Raw genomic sequence first — 20,142 nt, 5'->3', positions numbered from 1 at the left:
CTGTACATCTGAAAGGAGTTTCCAAATAGTTTTGCCTATCAGCACTTGATGAAACAAATGGCAGATACCAGTGAAATAATTTGTACAAAGGCAGAGATAAATCACAGTGCATCCCATGAAACAACAACTTGTCTGTAGCCCATTTCTTTTTCTCCACTCCAAATGCAACATTGTGATCAGCTAAACATGACCTATGGCTTTCCTGGAGTCATGACTGATGTAATTTACTGTCAGGATTCCCAGTTTCAAAGCATACACATATGAAATGGCAAAGTGTCGATGCACCTATCTAGAACACCATGGTCATGATATCACCCCACTGGCAAAGATACAGCCCCTGGACAATTTATTGAGTACAGAACAATCATATGGATAATTTCTTCTTTCATATCTTTTAACCAAAACACTGGATTTGAATCTTTGGAGTATGAAATGACTTTACTTCTAACTCCAAAGAACTGTTTGCAGCTTTATTCTCAGGGTCTGAAGATTTCTCCATCATTTTGTTTATAATCATGCTGAATCCTTTCTCGAAGTGATCAGCTCTTCTTTGTGACTTCTGACGAAGCTATACTATTTTAATAAACTGCATTTGACCTATTTATCTTGACACAAAAATTTTATGCTTGAACCCAGCTGGATCCTATAGTCAAGAAGTAGAGATACATGGATGCCAAAGCTTGGGTACTTTTCTCCCTTTCATGAAGTTCAGAAGTCAAATGTATTTGATGGTGGGGCTCACTTTTAGGATTTATCCTCTCCACTCAATTATCCTAATCAACATAATCCTTCCCAGGCTATCCCAGAGGCTGAATAACTCATCACAGATCTACCTGGAGGCTCATCTCCTAGGTAATCCAAGATCTTAAGTTGACAACTCACACTGTCTCCTTGTACCTTTATAAAACACTCAGTCTATTCGTATTCTATCTTATTCAATCTCCCCAGCAAACCTGCAAAACAATTGCTATCTTTATTCTTATTACAGGTGAAAGATTCATGATACATGGTTAATATGGGAGGTTACACAGTCAGTCTGACACCAGAGCCTGTGTCTCGGTCATTAGGGGCATATATGGTCAGAATGACAATCAGTGGATAAGGAGGTCCAGATAAGTACAGAGGGACAGTAGAGGTTAATATGCATCTGAAGACAATCTCAGGAAGGATGAGGAAGGAGACAGGCTACAACAGCACATAAGTTAAATCATCCTATGATGAGAATACCAGCACTGTAAATAGTAGAATCTACTATAGAATATTATTTTAGGGTGTGTTACTTTTGTTTATGCTCTGGAACATTTGTCTAATGATGCAAAGAAGTGTTCGATTAAATAGAATTCACCTGTGGTCAGGAGGCTGGCTCAGCAATTAGCTGACAGGAAGTTGTAGGGCAGAGTCAGGGTTTATAAGGAGGGGCGAGAAAAACTATGAGGACTTCTTGGGAGACCAGAAGAGGTGAACTAGGTGAGCTATTTCAGCCTCTTTGGGAGACAGGATTCTACCTCAACCTTTGGAATTTTTTTTAGCAGGACAGAGATTTAAATAAGGTTTTTTAGTAGCCCTGAAAGAGTCAGTGCCTGAGGGAACAGAATTCCCTCAGGCTTCAGCTCCTTTAGCCTAGCCTAGCCACTGCTGGTAGCTGCAAAACTGTAGTTGCTAAATAGGATAGCCTTGGCTTTAAGGCAGCAACAATTAAATAAGAAAAGAATAAGAACCAGAAGCAAATATGACTTCATATGAATTATTGTTTGGGCAACTTGAGAACAGAATACAGAACTCAAGCCAGAGTTACCAAACAAGCCTGACCAGTAGAAAATGATCAAAACCATGTAAGAGAAATGTAATCAAAGGGAAACTTCCAAAGACAGAATCTAATCAGAAAAAATAAGATTCTGGATCTGCTCTATGGATACAAAATACAGATGGTGTGAGAACCAATTGAGCTGGATCCTTGCTTTGGCTCCCATACTGTTCCTCGTGGGCACTGATGCTTAGAGAGCCCCTAGTGTATAAGCCTGAAGTTTCCTTTATGCTTAACAACTTAGGTTCTAGAGAGAAAGTCTGAACTTAATGGGTCATTTTCAAAGGATGGAGAGATAAGATCTTCATCACTGATTTGTGTATTTATGGTACCCAAAATCAGCCCACACCCTGGGCTCCTGGACAACAGCAATGTACACTCTCTTGATTCTAGAGGCTAGACATCTGAGCTCGAGGTGTTAGCAGGGGTGGTTTCCCCTGAAGTCATGAGATTATTGACCAGGCACATTGTCTTAACCTCTATATTTATCTTCTTCTCATTTTCATGTAGGAAGATCAATATTCTTCATTATAGCCTTCACTAACAATCTCATTAATGATGATTTCTCCTTTCTCCAAATTTGATTAGCTTCTGTGCTACTGGGGTTGGGACATGAGCATATAACTTAAAAGAAGCAAACAATTTGGCTCATGACAACGCCAAATGCAAGTCTGCCAGTGAATGGTGGAGGGGGGGGCAGGAAGAGAGAAAGAGACTGCCTGAATTGTGAATTCACCAACTCTAGACACTTTGAAGTTCTGTAGTACATAACTAAAAGAAACCATGAAATAATCCCATTATGGGCAAAATTCCTTAGTTCCAAATCATCCATATTCAAGCATCTCCAGTCAAGATAGTTTCCAATATAACTTTAAACATTACTTTCCATGACAGAAAAATCACAAGTTTTGAGGTCATTCACTTTTAAACAGAACCCTTATAGAACTACATGAAACTGTCTTTATCACCTATTAAGCTAGATTCAGCAAGGCATGCACATTTTAACAAATACAAAGTTTCATTATTTTCCCATCTTTGTATTCTATTCAGCAGGGAGAGAAGTAGAACACAAAACAAGGGAAACAGACATAATTGACCAAAAAATATCCTTGTATCAGTGGCTGTTAAGGAGAGGTTACTTCTTTGATAGGTAGATAAATAAAAATGTTACTACTTCAAATCCTACTTGATAAAATTTGACTCCAGAGGAGGAGTCAAAGTTCATTGGGTAAGATGCCTGCCATATAAGCATGAGGATGAGCGTTCAGATCCCTAGACACCCTTAAATCTGAGGCAGGCATGACAGTTTCCTGTAACTCCAGTGCAATGAAGGCAGAGATCAGATCCCTTGAGCAAACTGGCTAAAGAGATTGGCTGAGTCAGAAAGCCCTGGGTTCAAGTGAGAGACCCTGCCTTGACTTACATGGTAAGGAACAGATTAAGACAACATTCAGTGTCTACCTCTGGCTCCACATGTTAGCATGAGCCTTCATACACACTGGAACATTTTTGCACACATGTAATCTCTTTGTGCCCACTCCCAAGCCAAATAGCAACAAAGGTCAAGTTTCAATTCCTTTCCCTTCCAGAGGAAGTATTATTTAGCTCCCATAAAAGATTTGTAAAGAAAGAATAAATCTCTAGTGTTTGGTTGAAACATAAGGTATCTCAAAACAAGTTTTGAAAAACATTCTACATTTGGCTTTATCGATTCTAAGTATATCTTAGCAGCATTCTCAGCAGCGTATGCTGAAGCCCATGTGATCTCAATGGGAATCCAATCCATATGTCTCTGATTCATTCACACTTAGCTCATCAAAATATTGTTTTGCAAGAGCTATCTGAAGTCCAAGAAAGCTTTGAAAAGCTCTTTTTCTTAGAAACAAGGAAGTCAGTTTTTTGCCAAGTATAAACAAACACATTCCCTTAGTCCCTGTGCTTCTTTGAATTAGAAATGTAGAAGACAGACGGCTACAGAGCTCTGTAAACCTGTTCAAACAGAAATCCATCCTTTATAGGAGTGGCACTGAAGTGTGCTCCTTTCTTATCTTCATGTTTAAGTGCCTTTAACTATAAATTTCCCTATAACTAGTCTGTTTAAATTATTAGTATTTTTTTACTGTTAACTTAATTTTTCACTGAACAATTTTTAATCTAAGTATTCTTAAAATAACAATGCAATGAGAAAATTCTGCATAAGCATTGTCCTGATACCATGTAGATAATCTCCTAAACCCTTAAATCAGGTCTCCCAAAGTTATTCTGTTAGCTTAGATAAAATAAAAACACATTAATCAGAGTTATGTTAGTCTCATCACTTACCAACCCCACGGTTTGTGCATGTTTTTGTGTCCCCTATGTCCATGGGTGTGTATATATTCCAGGTGGCATGTGCAGAGTTCAGGTGACAACTTCTCTGCAGTTGGCTCTTTTCCTTCACCTTTACATGCATTCCAGTCATCCTACTCTCATCGTCAGGACTGCACACCAGCCTCCTTTGTCCACAGAGCCCATCAAGTTGGTCCTTGTGTCATCTTTCTTTCGATAATCAATCAAAGCATAGTAAAGTTCTCTAAAGTACAGATTAAAGAATCAGCCTGATGGATGATGGAAACTTAAGACTCCAACTGAAGTAAAAGGTAGCCAGAATTACCAGCCTACTGTAAGAATTTTCAAGTGTGCATTGGAAACTTATGACTTGAGAAATAGAAACACCATCTTTTAGACTCACCAATAATAATTTCAAAGGAGACTATTGTCTGTCTTTCCTCTTGAGTATTTATGACAGGCTGAAAAGTGGTCCACAGGAATGTGTTAGCACTTCACCAAGCCTGGTCAAGAGGATGGCAACTCAAACCGGGAGCTAACTAAGAAGGTGATTAACTCAGAGCAGGCAGGGTTAGGAGTGCCTGGGTTCCAGAGCAAACTCCAGCCCGGAAAGGCAATCTAGAGCTAAAACCAAGAATAGAGGTGGTAAGCAAGGGAGGGGGTATGAGAGGGGATGGGGGAAGGGGAATGGGGGGGTGGAAGGGATGGGGAAAGGATATAATTATATTATCATCTCAGAGCATAAAATAAATGTTTTTAAAGGGAAAAACAAAGAGTGAGTGTGGAGCTTAAATCAAGCAGATATACCAGTATTGAATGTGAACAATAGAAGATGAAGCTGAATTAAAGAGATGGAATCTAAGTTACCATGGCTTAAATCTCAGGATCATACCCCAGGCTGATTGTCTTCTTACAAAGCCTCTTACAGAAGGAAGCTAACAACCCTTTCCTCCTAGCTTCATGAGAATCTCCTATGCTGTATAGGGCAAGAGGTTTGGGGAAAAGAAATGGGGGACCACTCAACATCTAACTCATATCCCAATGCAAAACTTAGCTCTTTTAAAGACTCTAGCTAGTTCTTCTACCTTACAATTCTAATGCCAGAAGTAGAATTGCCACAAGTTCACAGCCAGGGTCCATTAAAACACTTGATGTAGGCTAGGCTAGGCTAGGCTATAGAATGCTACTCTTTCTTAAAAATCAAAACAGTCAAGTTATTTAAGGATATAAATGGAAAAATATTATGAAATCAAGCTTTCATGCCATTCACAAAATCTAAAATTGACAACCAATTTTTATCCTTGTTATATATGAGAGATTATTAGGTTTGGCTGTTGCCTTTTTCTAAAATGGCATTGCCTGGAGCAAAGATTTCAAATTGTGCATGGTGACAGATTTATTTTTTTAATTACCAAATGGAATGTAATCTCCATTTTTCTGAAGAAATAGAAAATGATTTCTTGGAAAAGTGACCCACCAAGTAAGCACATTTCTATGAATGGGTTCAGGTTGTAGTCCAGCTTCTCAAGACAATCAGATAGCTTTATAAGGGATACTTTCACAGGTGTCAGTGGCTGTTTGATTCCCCATGTTCCACATTCTGTTTCCCTCTCTTCATCTAGATTCTGCTTCAACACTCATGGTGGTAAACCTGCAATGTGGATTGCCCTGCAGGAGGTCCCCTGGTTTCATAAACTGAGAAAACACACCTCCTTGTATTGACTGAATCATGCTTAACTGTTTTGCTCTGATTCTGGGTTGTTGCTCCTGTAGAACAAAAACTAATCTCAAAATAAAGAACATTTAGCCAGGCAGTGGTAGTGCCAGCCTTTAATCCCAGCACTCTTAAATTTGAGGAAAGCCTGTTCTGCAGAGTGAGTCATAGGCCAGCAAGGGCTACACAGAAAAACTGTCTCACAAAACCAAAAGAAGAGAGAATGTTACTCATGTTTCTGTGTGATTTTCTATTTAGTTACTTTCACTTTTGCAGACATTTTTAAAGTGTCATAAATCTCTTAAATCTGTCCCCAATCTTTCATTATTCCCTTGTGTTGTCTAATGTCTTCTAACCCTCTAATCTCCACTCCTCCAGAGAGATCTGGTCTGTTGACTCAGGAAACCTGGCCATATCGTCTTAGTACGTTTAAAGTCCATATAGCTTTCAAAATTTTCTCCTGCATTACAGATGTCTCTGCACCAAGCCAGATCTCCCTTGAGTCCCTAATCTAAACTCTTCAGTAGAAAGCTTTAGAACTGATCTAATAAATAATGCTTTTCTGAGAATCCATGTGTGCAGTCTTCAAGTTCTGTGACTCCCATTTGGCAATGGCAGGGTAAGACTGCATGATTATGTTTAGGTATCAGCATGAGAGGATTAAGGAATACCTAGAGATTTAGATATTGCTATTGTAGGGTATATCTGTGAGGGAGACTTGCATGTGAGTCAGGGGGTTGAGCAGGGAACACTCACCTTCAATGTGCACAGACACTAGGCAGGAAGGACAGATGAAAAAGAAAATCTCTTCCCTTGTCACCTGACTTTGACCCTAGACTTAAAGATCTTCAGCCTTTGGACTTTAGAATGCACATGAATATATCTCTGGATTCTGCAGGCTTTGGTCTCAGGCTGAGCTGTACCACTGGCTTGCCTGGGCTGAGAATGTTAGGCTTGGTTTACCCATATTTATCATTGACATTGAGAGTCTTCAGGATAAAGACAACTTGCTGTGGGAATTATCAGTCTCCATAGACACATGAGCCATTTCCCCTAATTCATGACTCTTCATCTCTGTATATATCCATGCACATGTGTGTATGTTTATATATGCCATAGGTAGTTTTATGGCAGCTTGACGCATGTGGTTTCCAATGATCTTAGGAATCCCTGATCATAAATTTAGTTTTGTTGCTACATAATAACTGTAATTTTGTTACCTAGTGGTATCTCAGTTCCTCAGAGTATAAGAAACATGTGTTTTCCAATGGAACAAATGACAGGTTGAGAACTGCTTATCTAGAGTCTTCTGAGAGGAGGGGACTTCAACTGAGAAAATGCTTCTATAAGATAAGGACAAACCTGTAGGGTATTTTCTTAATTGATGATTGATGTGGGGGACCCAATCCATTGCAGGTGGTGTTATCCCTGTGGTGGAGGTCTTGGATGCTATAAGAAAGTACTCTGAGCAAGCCATGTAGAATAAGCCAGTAAGCAGCACCTCTCCCTGGCCTCTGCATCAGCTCCTGCCTCCAAGTTCCTACCTTGTTGAGTTCTTTTTCTGACTTCCCTCAGTGAAGGATAGTGATATCCTTTTTCCCCCCAAGTACTTAGGCTCATGATATTTCATCATACCAATAGAAACTGTAACTAATACTCTCTTTATATATATGTATATTATATACATATATATATGTATATGAGTCACACATATATACAGATAATCTATATATAGACACATATGAGATATGTGTATCATAAGAATATATCATATACATACAAACACATACATGAGATAGTGTATGCATACATATATAATATATGTGTGTACGGGACCACACACTTTTTTGTTTCTGTGAAGTATCCTGATTAATACACTTCTATTTGAGCCAACTTGTAAAGTTCCTTTGAAATTTGTATTACTGCATAATAACCTGTCATTTTGATAGCACAAAGTTCAATTTGCAGTTCCTTCTGCTACTTTACTGAAGCCAGGCTAAAATGAATGGTGTGGCATTGTTTGTGCACTTGAATTGCAGTGAGTCTTGAAGTGCCCTTCTAATCAATGTGCTTTGGACAAGCTATGGATGAGTCGAAATATTTTCATTTTCACATTGTTAAACTAACCATATCTGACTCTTTTAATTTTGCAAAAATGTCAGATTAATTTTTTATGTAATTTATAAACAAAGAAGGCTTTATTGGAGCCTAAAATTTCAGTAAATATCACCTGAATTTTCACAACTAACCTAAAAATTATTGTAATGCTTTTAAACTCCTCTTTATTCTCAAACTGAGCTCCAAGAATATTTTCCACTCAAGATTTGTAATATTGTAATGTTAGAAATAATTGTTCAGAAACTTTGGTTTCTGTTGATAGAATGACATTGACAGTATTTTCAATCTCTATTTAAAACATAGCTGCCCTGGCCAGCAGGGCAGCAATAAGGGCCTGAACCCCAAAGGACCTGGAATGAAGGACAGGAGACAGGAGAAACCAGAAGCAAGACAGGCTTTTTGATCAAGCTGCAAAATTTTATTTTTCTCAAGCATGTTATATAGTGGTCAGGGCAGGAAGGTAGGTAAGGTGGGAATTTAGAGGAGGGAGGTCATTGCCTGGTAACTGGACTGCAGGATGTTCTTAGTCATAGGTCACTGAAGGTGAGCAGGCTTTGGCTAAGAGGAAATGTAGGTAGAGATAAGCAGGTTGTTAGCAGCAGATCTAGGAAGTCCCAGGAGTTGCTAAGTACCCTAGCTGCATAATGAAGGGTTACCAAGTAACCTAATTGCATTCCTGTAAGCCCTAAATTCTACTTATCAGGAAGTTGGGGAAGGGGAGAAGGTTGATTGGGACTGAAGGTAGCAATCTTCTAACTCAATGGGCTATTCTTAAAAAAAGGCTGGCAATCTCTAAGGCTTATGCCGTGATCTCTACCACCACATAACCAGACATTTCTCATCACTTCATATATAAGTATATAAGTGTATCTATATATGTATATCTATATCATGGATCATCAAGTTATTGATTGTTCCTTGTAGATAGATGATATTGTTGTGAGGATTTCACATTGGAAAGTGTTCCTTGTGACAACATAGCAGCGTAACCTTAGGCATAATTTAGAATTGGTTTTACAAATTCTTTTTTCTTTAAATTTAACAATATAATTAATTAAATGCTTATATTAAATACATTTCTACTTTAGAGTCAAGATTTTTTTTTAGAAAAAGTATTTAAATAGATGAACAGTTACCTCAAAACACTCATGAATGGAGCCAAATAAATTTGAGTTTATTCTAAAAAGTTATAAAGATGAAAAACACTTGGGGGAGATTTAAAAAGATTTGGCTTATATACTTTTAAAAGTAACCCAATCTTCCTCCCTCTCTCATTTTCCTTCTCCTGCTTTGTTTTTGCATCCTAATTCCCCACATGTCTCCCCAAGGAAACAATAAAAATAAGGAAAGGAAAATATTAAATAATACTGCAGATGTTCACAAAGAAACCATAGTTTGCATTTTATACAAGAACTCAAGTTCTTGTCCAAAGTGTGATTTAGACACGCATACTTTAAGTCTGGATCCTGTCCAAAGAGTGAGGGATGACCACATACACAAACACACACACACACATACACACACACACACAGAGAGAGAGAGAGAGAGAGAGAGAGAGAGAGAGGGAGAGAGAGAGAGAGAGAGAGAGAGAGAGAGAGAGAGAGAGAGAGAATACAATATGATGCTAAAGAAATGGTGATATTCAGCTGCAATCAGATTTAGAATTTTGACCTTTGACTTTAAATTTCCAGCTTAAAACTGAAATCCTTGAACCTCTTTACAAACAGAAAAGCAGGAGGGTTTCCTTCATCTAACTTAAAAATTGTGTTCTGTTAAATTTTGCTTTGGTTTTCAACTTCTCTGGAGGAGCAGATGATTCAGATTCTCTCTGTTTCCCCAAAGACATTATTTTTGGTATTGTGTTTTATACAAGCCTTAACTATGTAACTTAAAATTTTACACTATAAAATTGCATTCACTTTTTTTTCCCTCTGATTTCACTGAACCTGGATTTAAGAGGATGCATAGGAAAGGAGGTAACAGTGGGAAGGAAGCTGGTATTCTTAAAGGGCCTAAAAAATCAACAAAATTGAAGATGTTGGGATTGGGCTTAAAGACAGCAGACTGAACATGTGTGCTTGCTACTATACCCCTTGCTCTATCTTTTAAGAAGAGACTTTAAGAGTATATTAACACTGGTGGTAGTGATGCACGCCTTTAATTCAGCACTTGAGAAGTAGAGACAGACAAATCTCTGTGAGTTCAAAGCCAGCCTGTGCTACAAAGTGTTTCAGGACAGCCAGAGCTGTTACATAGGGAAACACTGTCTTGAAAAAGAAACAAACAAACAGAACAAAGAAAAAATTAAAAGCAGAGTGTATTAACAATAAAAGGCATGAATCTGTATGCTATATGTATGGAGAAAAGAGATAGCAGAAGAAATGGGTTTGGATGCCAAGAAGCAGTTGGAACAGTGGTAAAAGACCAGGCAGAAAGGGGTTCTAAATCAAGAGGAAAGAAAAGCCCTGAGAAGTCCTCCAGTCTCAGGTGACATAAAAACTGTGTGAAGTTGTGGTTAGAAACAAATAATAGGGTCAATCCTGTTACAAGTTATACTCCCTTCTCTGGCCCCTCCACTGAACACTGAATGGGAATGCTTGTGACTTATGCTTACTTACCCACAGTTACAGAAACTGTTGCTAGTTTTCAAAGATGCAAGAAATAACTGTGCTCACCTGAAGAATCCAGAGCATTCTCATTAACTTAAGATCCTTCCTCTTAACACATCTACAAAATACAATTGGCAGTACAAAGTAACAGGCTGGCAGGTTCCAAGGGTAAGTTGGTGGGCAGTTTTCAGAAGGATGGTCTTTTATTCTGAGTACTGAATGGAGTCCATTCAGATACTGTTATTTAAAAGGGGTAGGGACAGGCAAAAGTGCTTGGTGAGCAGTGGTGACAAACTAAGTTTTGATCACCAGGAACCATGTACAAAGCCAGATACAGTATTTCAAGCATGTACACAATCCCAGTGTATCCCTGTTGAGAGAAAGCATCTGTATAAACCTAGTGTATCCATACTAGGAGATGGGAAGTAGAAACTTAGAGACAGGAGAATCTTCAGCAGCCAATAGCCAGAAGGCTTAATTTACAGAGGCAGAGACAAATAAGGCATCCCAAATAAGGGGGGAGGAAAGAACCAACATAAAGGCTGAGCTCTGAATGGCACACTAGCCCCATGGTACCCACATGTCCTTAAACACACACACACACACACACACACACACACACACACACACTGTCTTAGTTAGGGTTTCTCCTATTGTGATGAAACAAGGTGACAAAAAGCAATTTAGTGGAAGGGGGCTTATTTCAGTCACACTTCCATATATTTGGTCATTATCAAAAGCAGTGAAGGCAACAACTCAAACAGGTCAGGAATCTGGAAGCAGGAGGCCATGAAAAGACATGAAGGATGCTGCTTACTTGCTTGCTTCTGAGGACCTGGTTAGCTGATTTCCAAAATACACAAAGAACTCAAGAAACTAGACAAAATAAAGAACAAACAAGTAATCTAATTTAAAAATGGGGTATAGATCTAAACAGAGGGTTCTCAACAGAAGAATCTCAAATGGCCAAGAAATATTTAAAGAAATGTTCAACTTAAAGCAATTATCCATCAGGGAAATGCAAATCCATTGTCTCTCTTAAAATTAAATTTCCTACATAGCACATATGCCAAATACCATGAAATTATACTTACTTCTTGTATTTTAAAGAAGAAAAAGAAACTAAAACTAATGAAATGGCTCAATGGGTAAAAGCACTTCGTATGAAAGTCTGGCAACCTGAGTTTCCTCTCCAGAACCTACAAAAAGCCAGATGTGGGAGCTCACATCTATAACGCTGACATTCTTCTGGCCAAAGGGAAGTTAGAGGAAGAATTTCCCAGAAGCTCCCAGGACAGCTGGTCTGGACTAAACAGAGTGGCAGGAATATAAAGAGTCTCCCCTTCAGCAAGGCAGGTGATGAGACCTGATTGTTGGAAGCTGACCTCTGATCTCTGTATATACATGCATGCTATATCATAAGTATGTCCCACTCAGACACACACATCACACACATGTATTTAATGATTAAAAAAAAGCGATCAGAATCATCTTTCATTAAAGAAAGAAAGAAACTAAATTCTTCTTCCAGATGCTCTTAACGCAGGATCTGCTCTGGGTTGAGACGGGTGCTACATTCTTCATTGAATTGACCCTGTGGTTTTGGTCAACTGCTCCTGTGAGCAGCTATGAGCTAGAGGATGCATATTTCTTAATCCCTTTGTGGATATGGATGTTAACAGGGCATTTATGTAAGTCTAAACCAGCTAGTAAGAATTCAGACTTCGATGGGAGATGTCAACCTGTAAATATGTTTCTCTTATTGGCTAATGAATAAAACACTGTTGGCTAGGTGGGACTAGGAGAGGTGGAAGATTCTGGGAAACATAAGACAGAGTCACGATGTGATCTTGGGAGGAAAGGACTCATGAGCCTGGAATTCTGAGTAAGATAAGACCATATATATATATATATATATATATATATATATATATGTAAATATGGGTTAATAATTTAGACAAAGCTAGCCAATAAGAAATGCCAGTAACTGGCCAACAGTTTCATAATTAATACAGTGTCTATGTGTGTTATTTGGGGCTAACACAGCTGTGGGACCAGGCTGGCAGGAAAGTGATCATAACAAGACTTACTATGTAACAGTGAAATTTCCATCAAAGAACATAGTGGAAATACTGAGAGTCCTATTAAAACATATCTGTCATTGGTTACCCAAACAGAGCATAACATGATTAATAAATATATCTCAGTGAAGGAGCCCAGCTCTAGTAACAAATGGTTCTGTATCACTGATTGAGTAATTAGATTATTTTAAAATTCCATATATAAACTGTATTAGTTTTTGACAAAAACTCATTTCTTTCTAAACCATTATTTATTTTTAAATAAAACAGAGCAAGTAAAAACTCTACTTGGCTAACATTCTTTACTATAGTTACTTTGATCCCCTGGGAACAAAGGCACAATCCTAATGTTTACAACTTAGAAAAAAAAAAAGTGAAGGGGATGGAAAGATGTCTCAGCACTTAAGAGGATGCATTGCTTTTTCAGGTGACCAGAGTTTGGTTCAGCACCCACATCTAGTGGTTGGTTGATTGCCTCCTATAATTCTAGCTTCAGGAGATCCAAAGCTTTCTTCAAGCCTCTGAGGGAACCTCACTTTGCTACATGTATACCTCTTACACATACACCCATACACATACACATCATTAAAAAATAAAGATAAACCCCCTTCAAACCAGAAAATAACTCTTTATAGAGGAAAAATTGTATGTGAGATTACAGTTACCTGGATCCATAAAGCATAGTCTTGAGTGGGAATTTTTGATTTTGTTTTTTGGGTATTTTTGTTTGTTTGTTTTTTTGGTTTGTTTTTTTTAATTTCCATTTCTTTTATTGTAATTTTATTTGATTTTTTTTCATTTTACATATAGATCCCAGGTCCCTCTCCTTCCATGCCCCCCACTGATCCTCCCATCCCATTTCCCCGTACACTCCTCAGGGAGGGTAAGACCTTCCATGAAGGAACATCAAATTTATCAAGTCATTTGAGATCAGGCCTAGGCCTACCCCCGTGTCTCTCTAGGCTAAGGGAGTATCCTTCCATGGGGAATGGGCTCCCAAAGTCCATTCATGAACTAGGGATATATCCTTGTTTTACTGCCAGAGGCCCCATAGACTGCCCAGGCCTCCTAATTGAGACCCACATTCAGGGGGGTCTAGGTTGGTCCATGCTGGTTTCCCAGCTGTCAGTCTGGGGTCCATGAGGTCTTGAGTGTTTTCAATTTTGTCATTACCCCTTGGAATTGGAATTTTCTGTACATTCATCTGCCAAATCCTTTCCAATATCAGTTTTTTTCTTGAGGGTCAAGCCAAGATATTTCATGTTCCCTAATTATCTTATACATTGTAATATTAACAAAATCAGATATAGTAGATGTTGGCTAAACATGCTTATTATCTAAACAATTGAGCAAATGGGCACATGAATAAATGAAAGCAATGTGTAGAGTGGTAGTAGACTTTGTTTGGGTATAGACAAAGAAAAATACTGAGAGACAAATTATGATACTTGAAAATGAATTTTACTTTATACATTTTTATTACTGGTTTTATAGAACTATATATATGTGTGTGTATATACACACATACATACACACACATATATATATATACATATATATATATGTATATATATATGAGTAAAAATGAGGAGTAGATAAGTAAATACAGAGATCAGAAAACAAGAAAGCAAAGAAAGTGACTGCATAAGATACTGAGTTTTTCAGACAGTTTCCGTGTAGGATGATTAAGGGCAGACAATAAAGGATAGCACTTCTGATAAGTTGACAGTTTAATGTTTATCTGGCTTGAAAGACATTTTGGTTTAATTTGAAGCCTGTTCATCTCACTTGCTAACTCTAGATGCTAAATGAAACTACTAAACTTCCTTCTTAATTTCCCCATCTGAAAAGTAAGGTTTATTATAGTGACTGCCTTGAGCAATTGTCATGAGTATCAAAATCTGTGTGTGGAAAGAGCCTATAGCAATCACAAGCATATAGCTGATACTGTGTGTGTGATTGTAAAAATTCACTGGACAATATTATTGATGGGTGGGTGTGTTGTTTGATTAAACAAGAGACTACTACCAACTGAATTGTGTCTACTAAAAATTCCTATGTGGGAATCGTATCTCAAATATGACTGCATGTGATAAAGGACCAAGGAAAGCAATTAGGCTTAGGTGACATCATGAAGGTATATCTAACATGTTGCAACTAGTGATCTTGAAAGAATACACACCCTAACCTTATTTACCATTGATTTTGCTTCATCTGCGAGGACAAAGAAAGCAGATGCCTACAAGTCATGCAAAGCTCATTTAGTGAGGAACCAACTCTAACAATCACTTGATCATGAATTTTTCTATCCCCCAGAACTGGATTTAATAAATTTCTAGTGTTAAATCACCCAAACTGTGCTATTTATTTTGACTTTCTGAACAGAGTACTGTGAAATGCAATATTATCTTTTTGTTGTTGTTGTTGTAAAACTCTATGCATGGCTAAAGGCAGAATGATAGATGCCAACAGGAAGAATGAATATAAACAACAGTATAAGAATACCCATCTAGGTACAGTTGTTTCTCATGATGCCTTTGTTGGACGGGCCTTTTGCTCCTTTATTGTCTGTTTCCTTTATTGTCTTTTGGCCTAAATGACCAATGGTTCTGGTGATTGGCTGGTCTTCAGGTCCAGTAGGGTTCTCTCAACTGAAGTCTGTGTGGGTTTGGGCACCCTATAGAGTCTGTTCTTCCTACTGGTATGGGTTGTGCCTGTGCCAATGGAGACTGCTCTTCCAACCGGAATGGGTGTACTTGATTGCTTTGCCCAGCCTTGATGCAAGGGGAGGAGCTTGGTCCTGCCTCCACTTTGACCAAGGCTGCATGGGAAGCCTGCCCTTTCCTGAATGGAGATGTAGGAGAAGTGGAAGGGGAGGGGTAGATGGGAAGCATGCAGGGTGAGGGAGGAGACTGGGAGGAGAAGAAGGACGGGGAAAACTGCAGTTAGTATGTAAGACAAATGAAAATGCTATTTAAATGAAAATAAAATATATAATAATAACAATTTTAAAAAGAAAGACTCAGGAGCCAGATGCTCAGTAGCTCAAAAAGGCAGAGAAAGCAACTAGCTGATCTTCCTCCTCTGCTATCATCCCTAAAAGACCTCTTCTCCTACTTTCTCTCAAACAAAAACCAAAACTCAACGTCCCTCCCTCTACTTCCTGTGTGTCTCTCTGTCCATCCTCTTGACATCTTCTTACTCTCTGTGTTTTTTTTTTTTTTTTTCTATATTCCCTTCCTGTCAATTGGCTGCTCACCACCACCCCCCTTTCACCTATGGTTGACCTTATTTAATCCTGTTTGCAACATTTAATCAGAAAATTCTTGGATTAAAGGTGTGTTCCACCTTTAATGAAAGGATGGAGCCACACCACAACTAGAAGCAGGTTACTCCAGTAAATAATGCAAACTTGGGGGGGGGTCACAGTGTGATCATATACCCTGCAACAGGGGAGGGGCATTGGAAGCTCCTCTCCAATCCACGCTGGGATTTTTTTTAATCGGCATGACTCTGAGTAGAAACCACAGCTGCCCTGAGTTTATGTGTGTAACAAGCATGTCTTATCCAAAGGTCAGCATTTCATAGCACTCCTTTCTATACTCTGGCTTATACTTACAGGCTTTCTGTCCCACTTCCAAGATGATTCCTGAACCATGGAATTTATGTCCAGTACTATGAGCATGGTCAGATCCAACCTCAAGGGAAGTCATATACCTTAGGAGAGAACATAGTTTTTTTCTAAATATTGTAATTCATAAATTTGAAACAGGGAATTTTGTTTTAAAATTTACTTTGCTTTTCTTTGTCTTCTTTTGAATCTATACCTTTTGTATGTTTAACAAATAATGCCCTAGTTTAACTATAAAATTGATGCATAACTCAGAACAGTGCTTGCTATCATCACAAACTCTGGGTTTAATCTTCAATGTCACATAAATGGTAGTGGTGGAACGACCCTGTAGTCCCTAGTACCTAGGATATAAAGGCAGAAAAATCAGGATTTCAAGGCCAATGTTGGCTATACAATGTAAGGCTAGCCTGGGAAGATATTAGACATTGTCTCAAAAACAGGATTAGCCAAATAAAATTGATTTCATATTATTAAGTTCTTACTAAAATTGTGAATTAAATTAACATTATGAAATAAAAGGCTGACATAGGTACTATGTGTCTTTTGTTTCTTAAAGCACAAAAGTAAATTTCCTATATTCATCAAGAATCCAACATTGTACCCCATGTCTTTCAGGGAGAGTACAAAGAAATAGCCATAATAAGGCACTGTGATTTTTATCAAGAGACACAACGTGAATACAGGGATGATCTGATTTCATCAGGATGTAATATATTTCAGATGCTTGGTCTCTGAAAGAACACCAGGGACCAAATGAAATGAACATGGATAAAGGAAAAAGATCTAAATGGAATGTGAATATAGGTTGTTTTTTTTTTTTTTGTGTGTGTGTGTGTGTGGAAAAGCTGTGCAGTTGATGGATGTGTTGAGTGAAGACAAATGTCAAAGACAGCTCTTGGTAAGGCAATAGGTATCAGTAATAAAAAGAAAAAAATAGTCCTTATCTTAGATAGCTCATAACAATAACGGCATGTTGTCTTAGAGATGCCACCAGGAGATTATGCTTGGATAGCAGCCACAAAATCCTTGACAGGTGGTGATTCTATGGTCTTCAGTATTATTCACAGGTAGATGTGAGTGGAGAAAAGACTGATAACTGGATGTTACTAGCAGAAGAGGTATCCTCAAGTCACAACTTTGTAGGTCACCCCTAGAAACATGTAACTGCATCTTTCTCCATGTTCTCACTGCCTTTTTGAGCCGTGTTGTTATCAATTTAGGCAGTTTTGTTCTCAGCTCTGTAATGGAGCAGGAGCGTACTAATCTGGGTTCTCCAAAAGCACCAGGGTTGCTGTGAATTGGCCATGAATGCTACCTGCTACTTGTGGCTTAGAAAGAAATTACAATTTGCATAAAGAGCACAAATGTTGAAAATAACACCACGGGATGGTCACGTATCCCTGAATGGAGCAACTACATTGCACTGTCCCCACCTCTGATATAATTTGGAAGCATAAAATTCCCTAAGTTGATTTTTACACATAAAGGCTGATCATAGGTCACAGGATGCCTGCCATCTGACATGAACAATGTTTTGTGTGTGTGTGCATAAAACTATTCTTGCAAACTATATAAGATATATTACACATGTATTACTATGGAAATATACAGTGTAAAACAAACATACATAATGTAACTGTTATTGTTAACAATAATAAGAAGAGTAATATTATAGTACCTTAGAAGCTGTTCACTTGTAAGTGTGCATATGAAGGGTTGTCATTCAGTATTGAAAAATGGGTGGCAGACAAGACCATGTGCTGAAAATTATTGCTAGCAACTGATCTGTCTTCAACCTAATAGCATTTTGTATTATGGACAATCCTGCCTCCATGGTGTCTGGCTTCCTGAGGCAACAGCTGTTCTTTTTTATTGCAGTTTCCTTCAACTGACTCCTTCAAGTGACTCCTGAAGCACTGCTGTCACTCACAATATTTTGTAAGTGATGATGAAATCCCAGGTAAGCATGTGTCTGTATGGATATTGTCTGAAAGACATTTACTTATATGTGTATGTGCAATGCCTTCCCATATATGTGTATGCATAGTGTAACGTTTACACAGAACGGACTATATTTCTTTAATAGGTATTCTAACTTGTCAGTTTTCCTCAATATATTCATTTCAAAGTCAGTTATTAATAGTTCCAAGATTTACTGTCTGGAACTTAAAATTCTTCAGCCTGTTGAGTGTGTGCACTCTCTCACCTCTTCCTCCCTGCTTAATCTACACGAAGTGAGGATCAGAGATCCTAACAGGCATCGACTTCAAAGAGGAAAGGGAAGTGCAAAACCTTCATGGTGTCCCCTAATGAGGAGTAAAGAGAAGAAATCCAAGGCAGGGCTGTGGTTGCTCACATAGTTTAGTTGCATATGGTAACACCCAAGACTTTGCAGACAAGAACCTCCCATCCATCAATCAGTCCATCCCTTGGCCTCTGGGCAGGACCACACCTCAGAAATTCCAGACAAGTGAGATGCTACATCCAACAGGATGGCTCCAGGACAGAAGGCTTAGCACAACGTTCCCCAGCACTGGTAGGGACTCCAAGTGACTCACAAGCCTCAGGCGCAAGCAGCGATCATGTACAGCTTAATTAGCACCTTCCATACCACAAGATGTTTTACTGCATTTCTCACTGCTGTAGCCAATGGGAAAAACCTGATCCACAAATGATTTTATTATTTTAGACATTAAAAGGAAGGATCCAGGTTCAGGCACACTATGCTGACATTAATTATAGTCGTGGGATACTTTTTTCAAACATAGATGAAGTACATAAAGCTGCTCAAGACTATAGTATAATACACATTGTTTAAAAATAAGCAAGGGATGAACTGCCTTTGTTTGTAGTAGCAAGTGTGATTTGGAGACACTAATAAGTGCATTTTAAGGAGCATGCAAAACAAGACAATTTAAATAAGAAAAGCCAAGAGGTTCAGAATTATTTATGGGAAAGTATTTTCATAAGAAAACTAGGAGTTCAACTTATACATCCTATAACTAGCTAACTAGTACTTATCTGTTTATCTATCTATTTATCATCTATGTACCTATCCATCCATTATATATCTATCTATTATCTATCCATCTATCATTTATTTGCCTATCTATAATCCATTCATCTATCTATCATCTATTTATCGTCTATCTACTAGCCTATCTAGTATCTATCTAGTGTATCATCTTTCTATGCAACTGTGGGTTTCACCTTTTCTGTTTCCATGGTGCTCCAGAATTTGGTCTCATTCATTAATTCCTGAGATATTCAGACTTCGTCTTTCATTACTCCTTTTAGGTTTTTGAACAAATTGAATAGAAAATTTTACCTAGTCCTTACCCCTCCCTTAACCCCTAAATGATGAGATGTAAGCCTTTTTAATATGCATGTAGTGGTGTGTCACTTTTGTTCTGAATTGAAATTAATTTTCATTTGTTTCACTGATTTTAAATGAATGAAGACAATTCATATGATAGTACATACCTTTTCTTATTGCTATATTAATCTTTGGTAAGTTATTGTTTGTTCAGAAATAATGCCTTTTTAAAAAATGTATTGTTTTGACTTCTGGAGAGCTTGGTATGTAGTCCTTTAGTGATGTGACCCTCAGGTCAGGAAAGCTTCCTGCAGTCTGAAGAGGAGGTCTGTCTCCATAGGTCTATGAACTAGGAACCCACAATATTTTGGAGAGACATGATGGCTTCAGGGGCAGGAGTTGTATATCTACTTTCCTTGGGTCAGACAGGATTTGATAAAAACCCAGTAGGACAGCTCTAGTAAAATGACTTTTCCTGGGTTAGGGAGATAGCTCACTTGGGAAAGTGCTAGCTTGTAAACATGAGACTCTGAGTTCA

The 20,142-nt window shown here is 38.2% G+C and overlaps 1 pseudogene; it reads right to left on the bottom strand.

Annotated features, from left to right (window-relative positions):
- Positions 1–1,023: 1,023 nt before the first annotated feature.
- The window catches only part of LOC127226555 (heterogeneous nuclear ribonucleoprotein A3-like), a 155,312-nt pseudogene continuing 136,193 nt past the window's right edge, over positions 1,024–20,142 (bottom strand).

This window comes from Phodopus roborovskii, unplaced genomic scaffold (genome assembly GCF_943737965.1).
Source record: "Phodopus roborovskii unplaced genomic scaffold, PHOROB, whole genome shotgun sequence".
NCBI classification, from domain to species: Eukaryota; Metazoa; Chordata; class Mammalia; order Rodentia; family Cricetidae; genus Phodopus; species Phodopus roborovskii.
This window is presented reverse-complemented; position numbering and strand designations above follow the sequence as displayed.